The 15,151-nt window shown below is 37.4% G+C and overlaps 1 pseudogene; it reads left to right on the top strand.

Annotated features, from left to right (window-relative positions):
- The window catches only part of LOC146915823 (uncharacterized), a 61,444-nt pseudogene that overhangs the window by 23,161 nt on the left and 23,132 nt on the right, over positions 1 to 15,151 (top strand).

Here is a 15,151-nt window from a genome sequence, read left to right as displayed (position 1 = left end):
CCATGCCCAATTCAACATATTTCCTTTCCCTCTTGGAATTGTATATAACCAAGTTAGCTTTTTCTTTCCAAATGCGTTCTTCAGCAGCACTTGAAAGATCAATTCCAGAGTAATATCCAGAAGCTTTTAGACCAAGTATAGCTTCTATCTGCCATTGTGTAATTCTCATTGGAATACCACACATGCTTGACCTTAATTTCATCTTCTGTAAATGGCTCAAGTCCCATTTCTTCTCTTGTCTTCCCTTCCAATTCTGGATAAATCAAAACCATTTGACTTTCTTCGGCTAAAGATGCTGCTTTGTTATAAACTTTGGCTCTTACCCAGAAGTGCCTAACCAATGCTTCATATGTTGGTCCATTCAACATCTTGAAGTATTTCAGAAGTCCTTGCTCTTCATAGTAGCTTCTGATCCAACACTTATGAAAAGCGAGTGATTCAAAATCCACTGGATTCTTTATCTGAACCTTTAAATCCCATTCTTCCAAATTCATGCTTCTTCCTCTATAGTCATATTCAGGGATCATACGTGCAGAATATTCTGAAACTTCTTGTTGTGAGCTTGAAGATGCCATTTGACGAAGATTGAAGAAGATTTTAGGGTTCTAGGGTTTTTGCGCTTACTTCGCAAGAGGTTTGAAAGCAAATGTGTTTGTTGTGAGTGAGTAGTGTGTGAATATACAAAGTGTTAAAAGTAAAACGATTGCAATTCAAAAGAGACAAACAAACATAACATTAATGACAAAATTGGGGGCGCGTGAAAAGTACTTTCAAAGCTATTAAATCATCATTGCCCTTTTAAGTTATACACCAATACATACAGACCACGTCAGAAGTTCTCAGAGTAACTACCAAGTTAGTGGGCCAGAAGTTACCACAAAAAGTAACTACCAACGTTTCCACTAACTCTACTATTCAGAAGCACAAAATCCAGCTTCTGGACTTCAGATGCTGACGTCATCATCAGAAGCGAGTTTTCCTCAGAACCTCAATAAAGAGCTTCTGATGGACTACTACTTCTGAACTAACTTCAGAACCTAAAATCCTATTCAGGAGCAAGCAAACATTTAATCAGACACAAAGTGCATGTTCAAATTTTTCTTTATAAAATCAAACCTTTCAACAGTTAAAGGCATAGTAAATATATCAGCCCATTGATTTTCAGTATCAATGAATTGTATATCTAAAATTCCTTTTTGAACATAGTCTCTAATAAAATGGTGTTTAGCTCTTGAATGCAAAATTGGATTTTTAGACAAACAAATAGCAGCAGTATTATCAAAATAAATGGGAATACTGTTAGCAATTATCTGATAGTCTTCGTACTGATGTTTCATCCAAAGTAGTTGTGTACAACAACTTTCAGCTAAAATGTATTCTGCTTCTGCTGTAGACATAGCAATAGTTGTTTGTCTTTTGCTAGCCCAGGATATAAGATTATCACCCAGAAATTGACAATTGCCACTGGTTGACTTTCTTTCAATCCTATCACCAGCATAATCAGCATCACAGAATCCAATTAGCTTATAATCTAAGGATTTCCTATAAAGTAGTCCAAGATTAGTTGTTCCTTTCAAATACCTGAAGATTCTCTTGACAGCAGTCATATGAGATTCTCTAGGATCTGATTGGAATCTTGCACACAAGCATACGCTGAACAAAATATATGGCCATGGATGCAGTGAGGTATAACAAAGAACCAATCATACCTCTATACAGCTTCTGATCTACTTCAGCTCCTTCATCTTCTTTGCTTAAGGTGCACATAGGGTGCATTGGAGTATTCATCACTTTACAATCTTCAAGCTTGAACTTCTTCAGAAGCTCCTTTGTATACTTTGATTGATGAACATAGACTCCATCTTTGCATTGGTTAATTTGATTGCCCAGGAAGAACTTCAGCTCTCCCATCATGCTCATTTCAAATTCATCCTACATTAACTTAGAAAATTCCTTGCAAAGAGATGCATTAGTATAACCAAATATTATATCATCAACATATATTTGCACAACAAGAATATCTTTCCCAAGGGTACTTCTGAAGAGTGTTGTATCAACCTGTCCTCTTTTAAAATCATTTTTGATTAAGAAATTACTTAGCCTATCATACCAAGCTCTAGGAGCTTGTTTCAAGCCATATAGTGATTTCTTCAGTTTAAAAACATGGTCAGGATATTTGATATCCTCAAATCCAGGAGGCTGCTTAACATACACTTCTTCTTCAATGACACCATTAAGAAACGCACTCTTGACATCCATCTGATATAATATTATGCCATGATTAACAGCATAAGACAGAAGTAACCTGATTGCTTCCAATATTGCAACTAGAGCAAATGTTTCAGTGTAATCAATGCCTTCTTATTGACTATACCCTTGTGCAACAAGTCTGGCTTTGTTTCTTGTTACTTCTCCTTGCTCATTCAGCTTGTTTCTGAATACCCATTTTGTTCCAATAATGTTCTTGTGCTGAGGTTTGGGTACCAGATCCCACACATCATTTCTCTGAAATTGATTCAGCTCTTCTTGCATAGATAAGACCCATCCATCATCTGAAAGTGCTTCATCAACTGTTGTAGGTTCAATCATTGAGATCAGTCCAATCATTGATTCTTCTTGTCTGAAGTATGATCTTATTCTTCTTGGACTATCTTTGTTTCCAATGATTAATTCCTCAGGGTGTGAAGACCTGTGCTTGAAGGTGTTTCTAGGAGGATCTGCTTGATGTGAGCCATCTTGTGCTTCATCAGAAACAGCTTCATCTTGCGCTTCTGATGTGGGTTCAGCTTCTATATTATCTTCAGATTCAGCTATCTGATCAGGTTCTGGAGTAACTTCAGGAACCTGTATCTCTGCAGAACTTTCACCTTGCTTTGAAGTTTTATCTTCAAGCTCTTTGTCATCAAATTTAACATGCATAGATATGCTGTTTTCTCCAAAATAGGTCTAATATAGATCATGTTCTGGACATAACATGCTGTATTCACTGCTTCTGCCCAAAATTGTTTTGGTAAATTGTTTTCATGGATCATGGTTCTGGCCATTTCTTGTAAAGTTCTATTCTTTCTCTCTACAACCCCATTTTGTTGTGGAGTTCTGGGAGAAGAGAATTCATGGACAATTCCATGTTTTTCACAAAAAAGCTTCAAATGGCTCATTTTCAAATTCTCCACCATGAACACTTCTGACTTTCAAAATCTTTGATTCTTTTTCAGATTGAATTTGAGTGCAGAAACTACTGAATACATCACAAGCAACATCTTTACTCTTTATGAATTTCACCCAAGTCCATCTGCTATAATCATCAACAATGACTAATCCATATCTACTTCCATATAATGATGCAGTACTAACTGGTCCAAATAGATCAATATGAAGTAGTTCCAAGGGTCTGGAGGTTGAAACAATGTCTTTGGTTTTAAAAGATGATTTCACAATTTTCCCTCTCTGACATGCACCACAGAGTGCATCTAAATGATAGTCAATGTCTGGTAGCCCTTTGACAAGTTGTAACTTACTAAGTTTAGAGATTAATCTCCAGTTAGCATGTCCCAACATTCTGTGCCACATCCTTTTCTTATCATTCACTGATAGAAGGCAAATCACCTTCTGATCAGCCAGTTCAGAAAAATTGATTTTGTAGACATTATCAACTCTCTTTCCTTTGAACACAATGGATTTGTCTTTCTTGTTGATTACAGTACAGTTGGTTTTCTCAAAAAGCACATCATAACCATTATCACAAAATTTTGACTAATGCTCAAAAGGTTATGTTCAAGACCATCTACCAACCATACATTATTAATTGAGGTAGAGGAATTACCAATAGTTCCTGTACCTATGATCTTGCCAGTTTGGTTGCCTCCAAATTTCACACTTCCTCCTTCCTTCATTGTTAGGCTGAGGAAGCTGGACTTTTCTCCTGTCATATGTTTTGAGCAACCGCTGTCTAGGTACCACGATTTTTGCTTTGGTGCTGCTCTTAGACATACCTCATTTTCATCTTCAGAATCTGATTCGGATCCAGCTTCTGAAGTTGTTGTGGCAACTAACCCAACTGCTACCTTTGCATCTTCATCAGCTTTCTCTATATCAGATCCTGATTCACTTCCCAAATCATCCCAGGTTGCCATTAAACTCTGCTTGATCTGCTTCTTGAATTTGCTTGGTTTGAACGTTGACTTCTTTGACTTGTCCTTTGACTTCTCCTTCTGAAGATCAGGACATTCATCAATAAAGTGTCCAGGCTTCTTACAGTTGAAGCATCCCTTCTGATCTTCTTTCCTTGAGCTTCAGGAGTTACTCCTTCTTGCTAGAAACTTTCTGTTCTTCTTGGCCAGATACTGAAGTCTGTTTGAGAGCATGGCCATTTCAGCAGCATCTGGTTCAGAATCTGAACTTGATTGTTCTTCCTCTTCAGATTCAACCACTTTGAGAGCTTTTGATGACTTGCCTTTGGATGGAAGAGATATTGATTTACTCTTCTTAGTAGACTCATGTTCATTAAGACTTAACTCATGAACTTTGAGAGAACTAACAAGATCTTCGACACTTAAAGTGTTTAAATCTTTAGCTTCCTCAGTGGCAGTCACCTTTGGTCTCCATCTGGCAGGCAAGCTTCTGAGTATCTTGCCCATATGGTCAGAAGCAACATAACTTTTCTTCAGGATTTGTAGCCCAGAGACTAAGGTTTGAAATCTTGAGTACATCTCCTCAATAGTTTCATCATCCTTCATCTTGAATAACTCATACTGATGTACAAGCATGAAAGCTTTAGCTTCTTTGACCTTCTTGCTGCCTTCATAGTTTGAACAGAGAGAAACAAACATAGCTTTAGCAGTGGATTTGTCACTCGTCTTCATGTACTCTGCTTTAGGAATAGCAGTGACAAGAGCTCCTCTGATAATATGATGCTTCTTGTAGAGTTTCTTAAACTCAGGAGTATGTTTCTTTCTATCCACAACAGCTCCTTCTTCATCAAGGACTAAGTCACCAACACCATCTTCTAGAATATCCCATAGTTCTTCATCTAGGCTCATGATATAACTATAGAAGTTGGTTTTCCACCAAGAAAATTCTTCAGCATCTCCATTGAATTTTGGAATCTTTCCAACACTGGATTTCTTACCATCACTATAATCATGTGAGACATTCTTATAGCTAGTTCCATCAGGAATAGGAGTTGGAATAGGACCAGACATGTTTTTCTCAGATCTTTGACTGTTGCACGGTTAAGTGTTACACAACAGACCAAAGCTCTAGATACCAATTGAAGGTGAGAAAAACACAAGAAGGGGGGTTGAATTATGTTTTGGAAAATTCTTCGTTTCTCCTAAAACTGAACACACTGATCAGAAGCTAAGTGAAACAGCTTCTGAAGTGATAATCAGAATCTACACGCAGCGGAATAAAACAGAGAGAGAAGAAGAACGACACAAAGCAATTATACTGGTTCCTTCCACAATCCAGAAGTAATCTAGTCCTCCTTGCACTTCCAAGGAGATTTCACTAAGAGTAATATCTGATTACAATTGCTCAAGCACACCTGCAAGAGACTTCCTTTGCTCAAGCACACTTTGCAAGAGTCTTCCTATGCTCAAGAACACAATCAAGAGACTTCCCTGCTCAAGCACAACTGCAAGAGACTTCTAACTAAACAAAATTACACAAAAAATTGTTTAAGGTTGAACACTTGATATACAATCAGAGGTGCTCACAATACAAATCAGATACAGACTCAATAACTTAAGAATTTCTAAAATGCAACTTTGAAACACAGAAATTCTAAGTGAATGCAGAACAATTTCAGCAGAGGTTTGGCACTTGTAATAATGTTGTGAGTCTTTCGTTCAGCATTACCAAAACTCTAAGTCTCCCCTCCTTTATATAGAGGTGTGAAAGAGACGTTATGAAATTGCCAGCACATCAAAGAGTCGTTGTTGAAGCTTGATCTTTCACCAATGATCTTTTGCCTGATTTGGTTTTTGTCCTATGAAGAACCAATTTGAAATCCATTCCTTATCCAAAGGAACATCTATGCAGGCGAAGCCGTATTCTGGAGCTGTTTTCTTGTCTTGTAGCGTGGACACAAAACAGAGTAGTGGAGAAGGTGGTTGTACAGTTCGTACAATAGTAAAATTTAAACGCTTTCGTCCAAATTGCAAGCACATGCCTTCAAACACCTTTGAAATGACCGTTGCAAAATTCCACTAATCTTTTGTTGTGTTTTCGAATCCAATAGACAGCTTTTTGCAGTGATGATTCTTCAATCCTTGAATCTTTGCAAATTCATTTGATCTTCAGCTTCTGGTGAAATGACTTCTGATGAGGCAGCTTCTGATAATGCAGCTTCTGATGATGCAGCTTCTGATGATACAGCTTCTGATAACGCAGCTTCTGATGATGTGGCTTCTGGACCTCTTGTCTTCAGGAGCACTGTTCTTCAGGAGCACTATTCTTCAGAAGCACTTTACTAACTTCAGGAGCGGCTTTGCTTCAGGAGCGCTTTTTCTCTTCAGGAGCGAGTTGCCTTCAGGAGCACTAGGCTTCAATTTTGTTGATTCCTTTTGCTCTTTATTTGCACATTCAGAACCAATAAATGATGTAACTTTTTAAGGTTCATTGTTAAACACATTTTGTTCCAACATAGCACACACCAAGGAAGTAGTTACCGAACCACTAGCTGGGGTGTCGATAACCATCCCTTGAGACAACGGAGTCACAACCAAACCCAAACGCTCAACGCAACTAGCCGCGATAAAAGAATGAGTAGCACCAGTATCAATAATTGCAATCAAAGGAGTACTATTGATAAAACACATACCTCGGATGAGATTATCTGGATGCTCCACCTCTTCCGCATTCAGTGCAAACACCTTTTCCGCTGCCTTCTTCGGCTTGGTACACTTAGTACTGATATGACCCTTCTTACCACAATTGTAGCAAGTAATCTCCCTCTTGCACTCAAACTCCATGTGACCTGCTTCCCCACACTTGTAACAACTATCTCCCTTCTTGCAATCACTAGAGTAAAGACCCAAAATTCCACACTCGTAACACCTCACCTCAGCAACATTCGGCTTAGAGCCTCCACCAGATTCTTTCTTCTTTCCTTTGTCCTTGTTGTACGGTTTCCCACATCCATGGCCTTTTCCCTTCTTCTCATTATGAGCCTTGTAATGATTGGCTTTAGCCCTTCGGGCGTCATCAAACATACGACACTTATGCACCAAAGTATCAACGTCTCAGATCTCCTGAATACACATATACTAGTAGACATCAGGCCTCAAACTGCTCTCAAACTTCACACACTTAGAAACCATCGCATCCTCAGCATTGATGTGCGGAAAAAACCTCGAAAGCTCTTCAAACTTTGCAGCATACTCAGCCACTGAACGGTTCTCTTGCTTCAAGTTCAAGAATTCCACTTCCATCTTGGTCCTCAAATCCTCAGGAAAGTACTTCCTCAAAAACTCAGTCTTGAACCTAGCCCAAGTCACAGCTTCACCACCGGCCTTAAGCCTCCCCTTAGCATTAGTCCAACAATACTCAGCCTCCTCAACAAGCATATGAGTAGCCAATCTAACCTTCAGATCCTCATTTGTCACCATAGCACGAATGATCCTCTCCATGCCTTGCACCCATGTTTGAGCTCCATCCGGGTCATACTTACCCTTGAACGTCGGCGGACTGTTTTGTAAGAAACGATCAAGCCTCCGCTCCTCAGCTTCTCCAGGATCACGATGACCAACCGCCGCCTGCTCCTTAGCCTGAGCCAACACCTGGGCCATCGAAGCCAAAGCCTGTGCAATCGCCGTATCATCTCGACCACCAGCCATCTTACTTCTACACCAAAACCAAACCAACAAATAAGAACAACAACATAACAAGACAAGTATCGAAGGTAACTCATTACCATTCCCGTACAAACAGGAAAATTCAACGGATGCTAGTCCGGACAAGATTGACCACGGCTCTGATATCAACTTGTAACGCCTTATTTCTATTAAAGCCATAAAGCAAGCGAATATAGCAAATATTCAAGAAATAGACGCTACGTCTCAACAAAATCCAAATCATCACACATATAAAAATATCTCAACAGTCGCAGCGGATACAAATCATATATCTCCAACATAAACATGCATTGGTCAACAATACATCATCATATAAAATCCTCCAAGTCCCAACAAGTGGACGAATCTCAACAAAATAAACATAATCTAACAATAACATAAAGACACCGACAACCTAATCAGAGCCTAAACCTATGACTCCAAACGATAACGGAGATAGCTCCCGCTATCCAAGCACTCACCAAAAGCGAACTACTCCTGCACAACGTCTATCCATCCATACAGACAGGTAGGCGGTCAAAACCACTGGAGGTTAGCTTCACATCAATCATAATCAATATAAACAACTGGACATAAATAAATCAATTCAATTCTTCACTAATCATCAACGAACATTCAACTTCCATATACACATTCACATAACAACTCCAGTTATCACAAGCATATATATATATATATATATATATATATATATATATATATATTCATCACATATACTTATCATCAACATTCATCATTCAATGCAACAATCAAGACATATGTTAATATGACATGATGCAACAAAAACATCATAATCACCTCAATTGGATATAAAATCCACCACCATCAGTCATGAATGCATGAACATATGACTCAACTACAAATGCATATGTTCACACAAACGATTCACCACACCATCACCAACATTTAGTATATATGCATTCAACAACAATTCACCACCACTTGACATATATACAATCACCAACAACATTCACAAATCAATCAACATATAGTTATCACATATATACATCATTCAACTTCACATAAATATATCAAACTATCCATAAAAGATTCATAAGGCAATCGGCTTTTAAAACCATTTTCAAACAAGTTCGTCTACCATTCCGCAATTTCAAAATAATTGAAGTAATTGAACCAAACCAAGTAAACAAGATCCAATGCCTCAACTAAGTATATCTCTAGGCCACATATAAGTGCAGTAGAGCATACAATTACGTTTCACCGGCTAAATGGGATGAAATCATGAAAATCGCTAAGTTCGTCTCTCTTTATCATTCTTCCAAAAGAATGCCATTTTCAGAAGTCATATAATCATTACACAACCTTAACCCTACTCCAATTCTTTGAGAAAACGAGTTTTGGAAAAATCGACGTTCTTGGACCATTTTTCAAAAGTTAATTTCAATTCACAAAATCAAGTCCAATTCGGTTTAAACGATGTTCCAGTAGGTTTAAGTGTGTAAAAAGAGATTAAACAAGTTAAAAGAATCATTTTAGAAAGCCTGGATTAGCCCCAAGTGCACGAAATGAAAATAAAAGGTTGCTGAAACTGGACAGGTTCGCTTAAGAGAAGGCCTGGTTCGCTTAAGCGAACAAGTTCCAGAACCTACATGATGGCTCGCTTACGCGTTCGCTTAGCATTCGGTTAAGCGAACAGTCTTAGTTCTGCAGAAAAAATGTTACGGGTTTCAACCCCTTTTCAACCCAAAACTTAATCCAAAAGATGTTTACAGGTCATATACATTATAAGACACTCAAACATGCATGAAATTTGAGATTAAAACATCAACTCAACAAAATTCACCAATTCATCAAAATATTTTCAACCTTCAACAACCATAACAAATCTCATCATAATCCACCAATTCATGATACCCAATGCATCAATTTATCAACAACACATCTAACAACAACAACAACAACATCTAATCATGAAATCATCCACAATTTAAGAACCGCAACTTCGTTCTTCATCAATATCACACAAGAACAAGTCATATTCATATAAACCCATTTTGACATACAAATTTAACAACAACACAATTATCATTCAATTCATGTACATAATCATGTCATCAAAATTAAGCACGAATTTCTACAATCAAATTCAAATTAGCCACTTAATCAAGAATTAGGGAAGAACTACAACTATTAATTATGATTGAATTCTAACCTCCTTAGCTTAATTCTTCTCAACCGCAAGCTAGGGCCTCACTTTAGCTCCAATTCTTGAATCTCTAGCTTCCTCTAGCTCTCTCTAGCTTTCCTCTTCGAACCCTTACCTTCTCTTTCTCTTTCTCACTCTACCTCTTCTGAAAATGTGAAAAATGATATGAAAAACCCTATTTCTCTTAAAGGTTAGAGCTTATATAGGCTCTACATAATTGGGCTCAACTCACAAAGCTCTAATGGGCCTAACCCATTACTAATCTAATTCAAAATGTTTCTACCCACTTAACGGTAAAATGTAATAATAACGGTCGTCTACCGATAAATAAACAATTCACTACAACTCCCTAGCACTTAGTAGAATAATACTAGTTCTCACTAAGCACTAAAAATAATCCTCATCAAAATTACTAAATTACCCCTACTCACAAAATGACCAAAATACCCCTATGTCCAAAATGACTAAAATACCCTTCTAACACCGAATTCTACAATTCCAAACCAAAATACACTCAGAGGCAATTAATCACATGAGAGTACATACAAAAAGACATAAATAAATAATAAAATAAATCTAGCGAAAAATCTGGCTGTTACAATGCACATGTTCAACAAAAATTCACCATCATTTCACCTTCGTGCATTCACCAACAATATCACCATCATTTGCATGTAATAATTTTCAGCAACAAAACTTAATACATGCAATAACCACATCCAAACATTAATATAATACAACAATTTCATCTAATTTCTCATACTTTGAGTAAGAGAGAAATGTATATCATACTATGATAAATATCGTGTTCACACCCATTAATCATACACTCATCCTCATTTAATCATATTAACACAATCACAAAAAGGTTTGCAAGATATCTGGTCTTAAAAATCAATATCGATAAAGTTCGTCTATTTTGCTAAAAATCCACATTTTCCAGGTAACTCAAGAAAACAAGTAAACAAACTCACTTTCCTCAACTATGCATATACAATAATCGCATTTATGTGAAGTTGCATATACATGTTCGTCTCATTGGCCAATTATGATTTACACGCCAATTCGACAAGGTAGAACCAAGCTATAACACTTTTAGATGCTTAATTATACATTGATTGGATAGGGGTAGGTGTTAGGAACTCATAGGCATACTTGAAAAGTCGCGAAATTGCGAAAAATCGAGTTTCCAGACACCTGTACAGCATGCACGGTCGTGCCTACAGTGCGCACGGTCGTGCAGCTCAATGTCGAGCCACATGCACGGTCCGTGCCCCTAGCACACACGGTCGTGCTCGTTATGTAGACATAAACTTTCAATTTTTCGTCATTCACCATTTCACGCGTAAAATTCAAACCGTTAATCTGTTTTCGATGCCATTTTCGTCTATGCACTCCTGACACTTAACTCTATCATAATCTACAGAAAAATTCAAGTTTCAACCATCCCAAAATAATTTTCCAGAATCTCACATAATCATTTATTTGTAAAAATGCTTAAACATCGACTTTTCACACGAAAATCCCGTTTTCTCCCAAATGACTCAACTAACACAACCACGACATGAAAACATAAATTTTACTAGGTCTAACTCACCCAACAACATCAAAAACTCAGTCAACAACCTCATATCTTAAAAGTTCATTTTGATCCTCTACATGAAACAACTCAACATAAACTTCACAAATGCAAACAACAACTCCACAAACTGGAACACCCATGGTACAAATCAGCAACAACAATATATACAATTCAACAAAATCTTCATTTAAACATGATTTCATCACAATCAACAACAACAACACTAATTTATACCAATTTGAGCAAAAATCAACAAAGTTTCATATAAACACAATTCAAGCATGTAAAATCAACAACAACAACATGTTTAGCATCAATTTCACATACCCAAAATTAGCATGAAAATAGGAGCACGGATTTCAACATATAAATTCACAACAATTACTTTTCACAATTAAGCACTTGTGAATTTGAGTAGAAAAAGATGATTATAACTTAAATTATGAATGAAAATTATCCCCCTTACCTCACAACAAGCAAATCCTAGGTTTCTTGTCTCTATCCCTTGTTCTTGCTCCACCCTCTTGAATCTCTACCCTTTTCTTCTTCTCCTAAGTTTCTTCTCTCTAACCCTTGTTCTTGCTCTTTCTCTCTCGACCTCTCTCAGAAGTTTGTGAAATGAGTGTAAATCCCTAATTCCTCTAAAGACTAGAGTTTATATAGGCTATACATAAATGGGCTCAACCCTCAATTGTCTTAATGGGCCTAAAGCTCTCCATAACTAATTCACAAAGTTTCTATTCACTTGACGGATAAAATAACGAATAGTTACCGACTCTTAATTAATTAATTACCCTGCTACAGTAGTAACTTAATGAAAATAATCTCTGCTACTAAAACACTACAAATAATCCTCTTAATGAAGTTACTAATTTACCCTGGCTCCCAAATGACCAAAATGCCCCTAAATCCAAAATGACTAAAATACCCTTCTGACACCAAAATCCACCAACTCCAACCAAAATACACACAAAGTCAAATAATAACATATAAGCACAAATAAACACACAAATTAATTAAAATAAATCTAGCAAAAATCGGGCTGTTACAACTCATCCTTAGGTGTAGCTTGGTTTAAATCCCTAAAATCAATACAGACTCTAAGAGTCCCATTTTTCTTAACAATGGGAACTATATTAGCTAACCAATCTATGTACCTTGCAGTTATAACGAAGCCTCATTTCAATAGCCTTTCGATTTCTTCTTTGATCTTCGACTGGATTTGTGGTGTAAAACTTATTGGAGTTTGTTTCACTGGTTTTTTGTTAGTTTTGATAGGTAACTTGAGTTCTACAACATCTCGACTCAGACATGGCATCTCATGATAATCCCAAGTGAAACAATATTTGTACTTCTTCAAGAGCTCAACAATTTGAGCCTTGAATCTTTGTCAATTTTGGTGCTAAAGTATGTGGGTCTTTTGACTATACTATCTCCTAGATTAACTTCTTCCAAAGGATCTCGTGCCTGCATTTTCTTGGCCGGCCCCATTGGATCTTTCTCGGAACCTAAAGGTTCATCATCATAGATGCAATCTAACCTTTGGTTTTCCATCGAACTATATTGAAAATCATCATTAACTTTTCTGATAATTTCCTCTTGTTCGATCTCGGCTTCCAAAGCCGCTTTTTTGTTGATATTGGCAACAGAAGCCGTAATATTTTCCTAAACATTGGGCTCAAACATGATTAACCATCATTGTCCTCCCACCCAGTTGGTGGAACTCCAAGGCGTCCCCAAATTGAGGCTTTTGAGTAAGCAGAGGCCCTGGTTCTGAGTACGTTTCCTTCATCATTGACTTCTTTTTTCCAAGTGAAACCATCTTAAGGGTGAAGTTTCATGGACCAAAGAAAATTTTCTTGGTATTCATAACCAAGTTCATAAGCAGCACATGTCGCGATCTTCGCCAAAAGTTTGTCAAAGGTCGTTTTGGAAATAGTGTTGACCGCAGTAAGAAAGTAACTCTGGCCAGCTTCTATGTTCTCCAGCACACCATCTTCTTTCCAAAGAGTGAGCCTTTGATGCATAGTTGAAGGGACAACCCCGATGCCTTGTATCCATTCCCTTCCCAGCGGTAAATTGTAGTTGGCTTTAGAAGCAACCAGCAGGAAAAGTGTTGATCTTTTCACAGTCCCTACCACCAAGTCGACTTCAACAGCTCCAAAGGAAACTCCAAAATTTCCTTCATAGTTAGAAAGTATGACTTTGTGTGGTTTCAAATCAGACTCTGACAAACCAATATTTTTTAAGAGAAATTGTTGCAACAGATTTACAGCAGCACCACCATCGTTAAACACTTTGTTAATCCCAACATTATTGATTTTAGCTTGGATAAACACGTGCTTTAGATGACTTTTCATGTGATGATCAGGTTTCTCTAACATTGCCGGTTCACCTTCGACACAACCATTATCCATAACAAAATAGCATAGCGGTTTGTGAACAACCATCTCTTTAGTGAAATCTCCCTCGTCATCAGTAATTTCTGATGTTACATCATATTCAATTGGGATAATTGACACAACGCAAATAACATTGAAATCAGCTTCATAACTATTAAAGTTCGATGTCATTTTGTCACCCTCTCTTGTAAAATTTTCTTTTACTACAGAAAGAGGGAGAAAAATCCTTTCAATGCCAGGTTTTCTGATCACTTCGAAAGCAGCCAATTGCTTTTCCTTTCCTTTCTCAGTATTAGTAATGTCCTTCAAAACATCGGTCTTTTCTGGCATTGGAATCAACACCATTGAGTCTTAGTCATGGGTTTTTCCCTTTGTAATTATTGCTATAGGAAAATTTCTTTGAATCAGACGTTTCCTTCTGAGCATTAGTACTAGTAACTCTCTTCACCCATTTGGTTGGTGGAGCATTGTAATTAGACTTTCTCCCTCCAGAGAAGACCCATTTTTCGGTGGGGGGACTTTAAAGGCAGAGTAAAAGTCTTCATTTGACTTTTCTTTGAAAATGTCCTCTGAGTTGAAGCCTTGTAAGTTAGATCACTTCTATTAAAATCAAACTTAGGCTTTCTATCAACCCACTTTCCTTTCCTCTTTGATTGAGGTTTGAAGCCTTCAATGTGTTATCCTGGAAATTCAACTGGCTCATTTAATATGGTCAACATCTGTTGACCTTTTACTTTGCAGGAATCAAAGGCTTTCTAATTTAGAGGTTGAGGATTTTGACAATATAACAAGCTAACGCGCATAACTTGGTGTTCAATAGAATAAAGATCGCGTCGAAGTCATGCAATGAAGGCGGGAAAGCACGATTTCAAGCCTGGAGACGATTTCCTAAGTGGGAATGTGGGGCCAACAGTTGCCCAAGATGGAGGAAGTGCTGATCATAGGAGTGGACGTTCACCAGTTAGTTATTTTAGTATAAATAAGTGTTTCCAAGCCGGAAAATAGGTCGCAAATCATTTATAGAATTCTACAACACTCAAACTACCAGCGTATAGGGAAACGAGTTATACAGAATGTATGTAAACTGATTTGCAGACCACCTTTATTTTAATTCAATGCATTTTACCTTTCCTTTAAGTTTACG

The sequence above is a fragment of the Medicago sativa genome, chromosome 6 (genome assembly GCF_051527215.1).
Source record: "Medicago sativa cultivar Bolivia chromosome 6, Bolivia_mono, whole genome shotgun sequence".
Taxonomy (NCBI): Eukaryota; Viridiplantae; Streptophyta; class Magnoliopsida; order Fabales; family Fabaceae; genus Medicago; species Medicago sativa.
The sequence above is the reverse complement of the archived record's forward strand: the minus strand, read 5'-3'. Positions and strand labels throughout refer to the sequence as shown.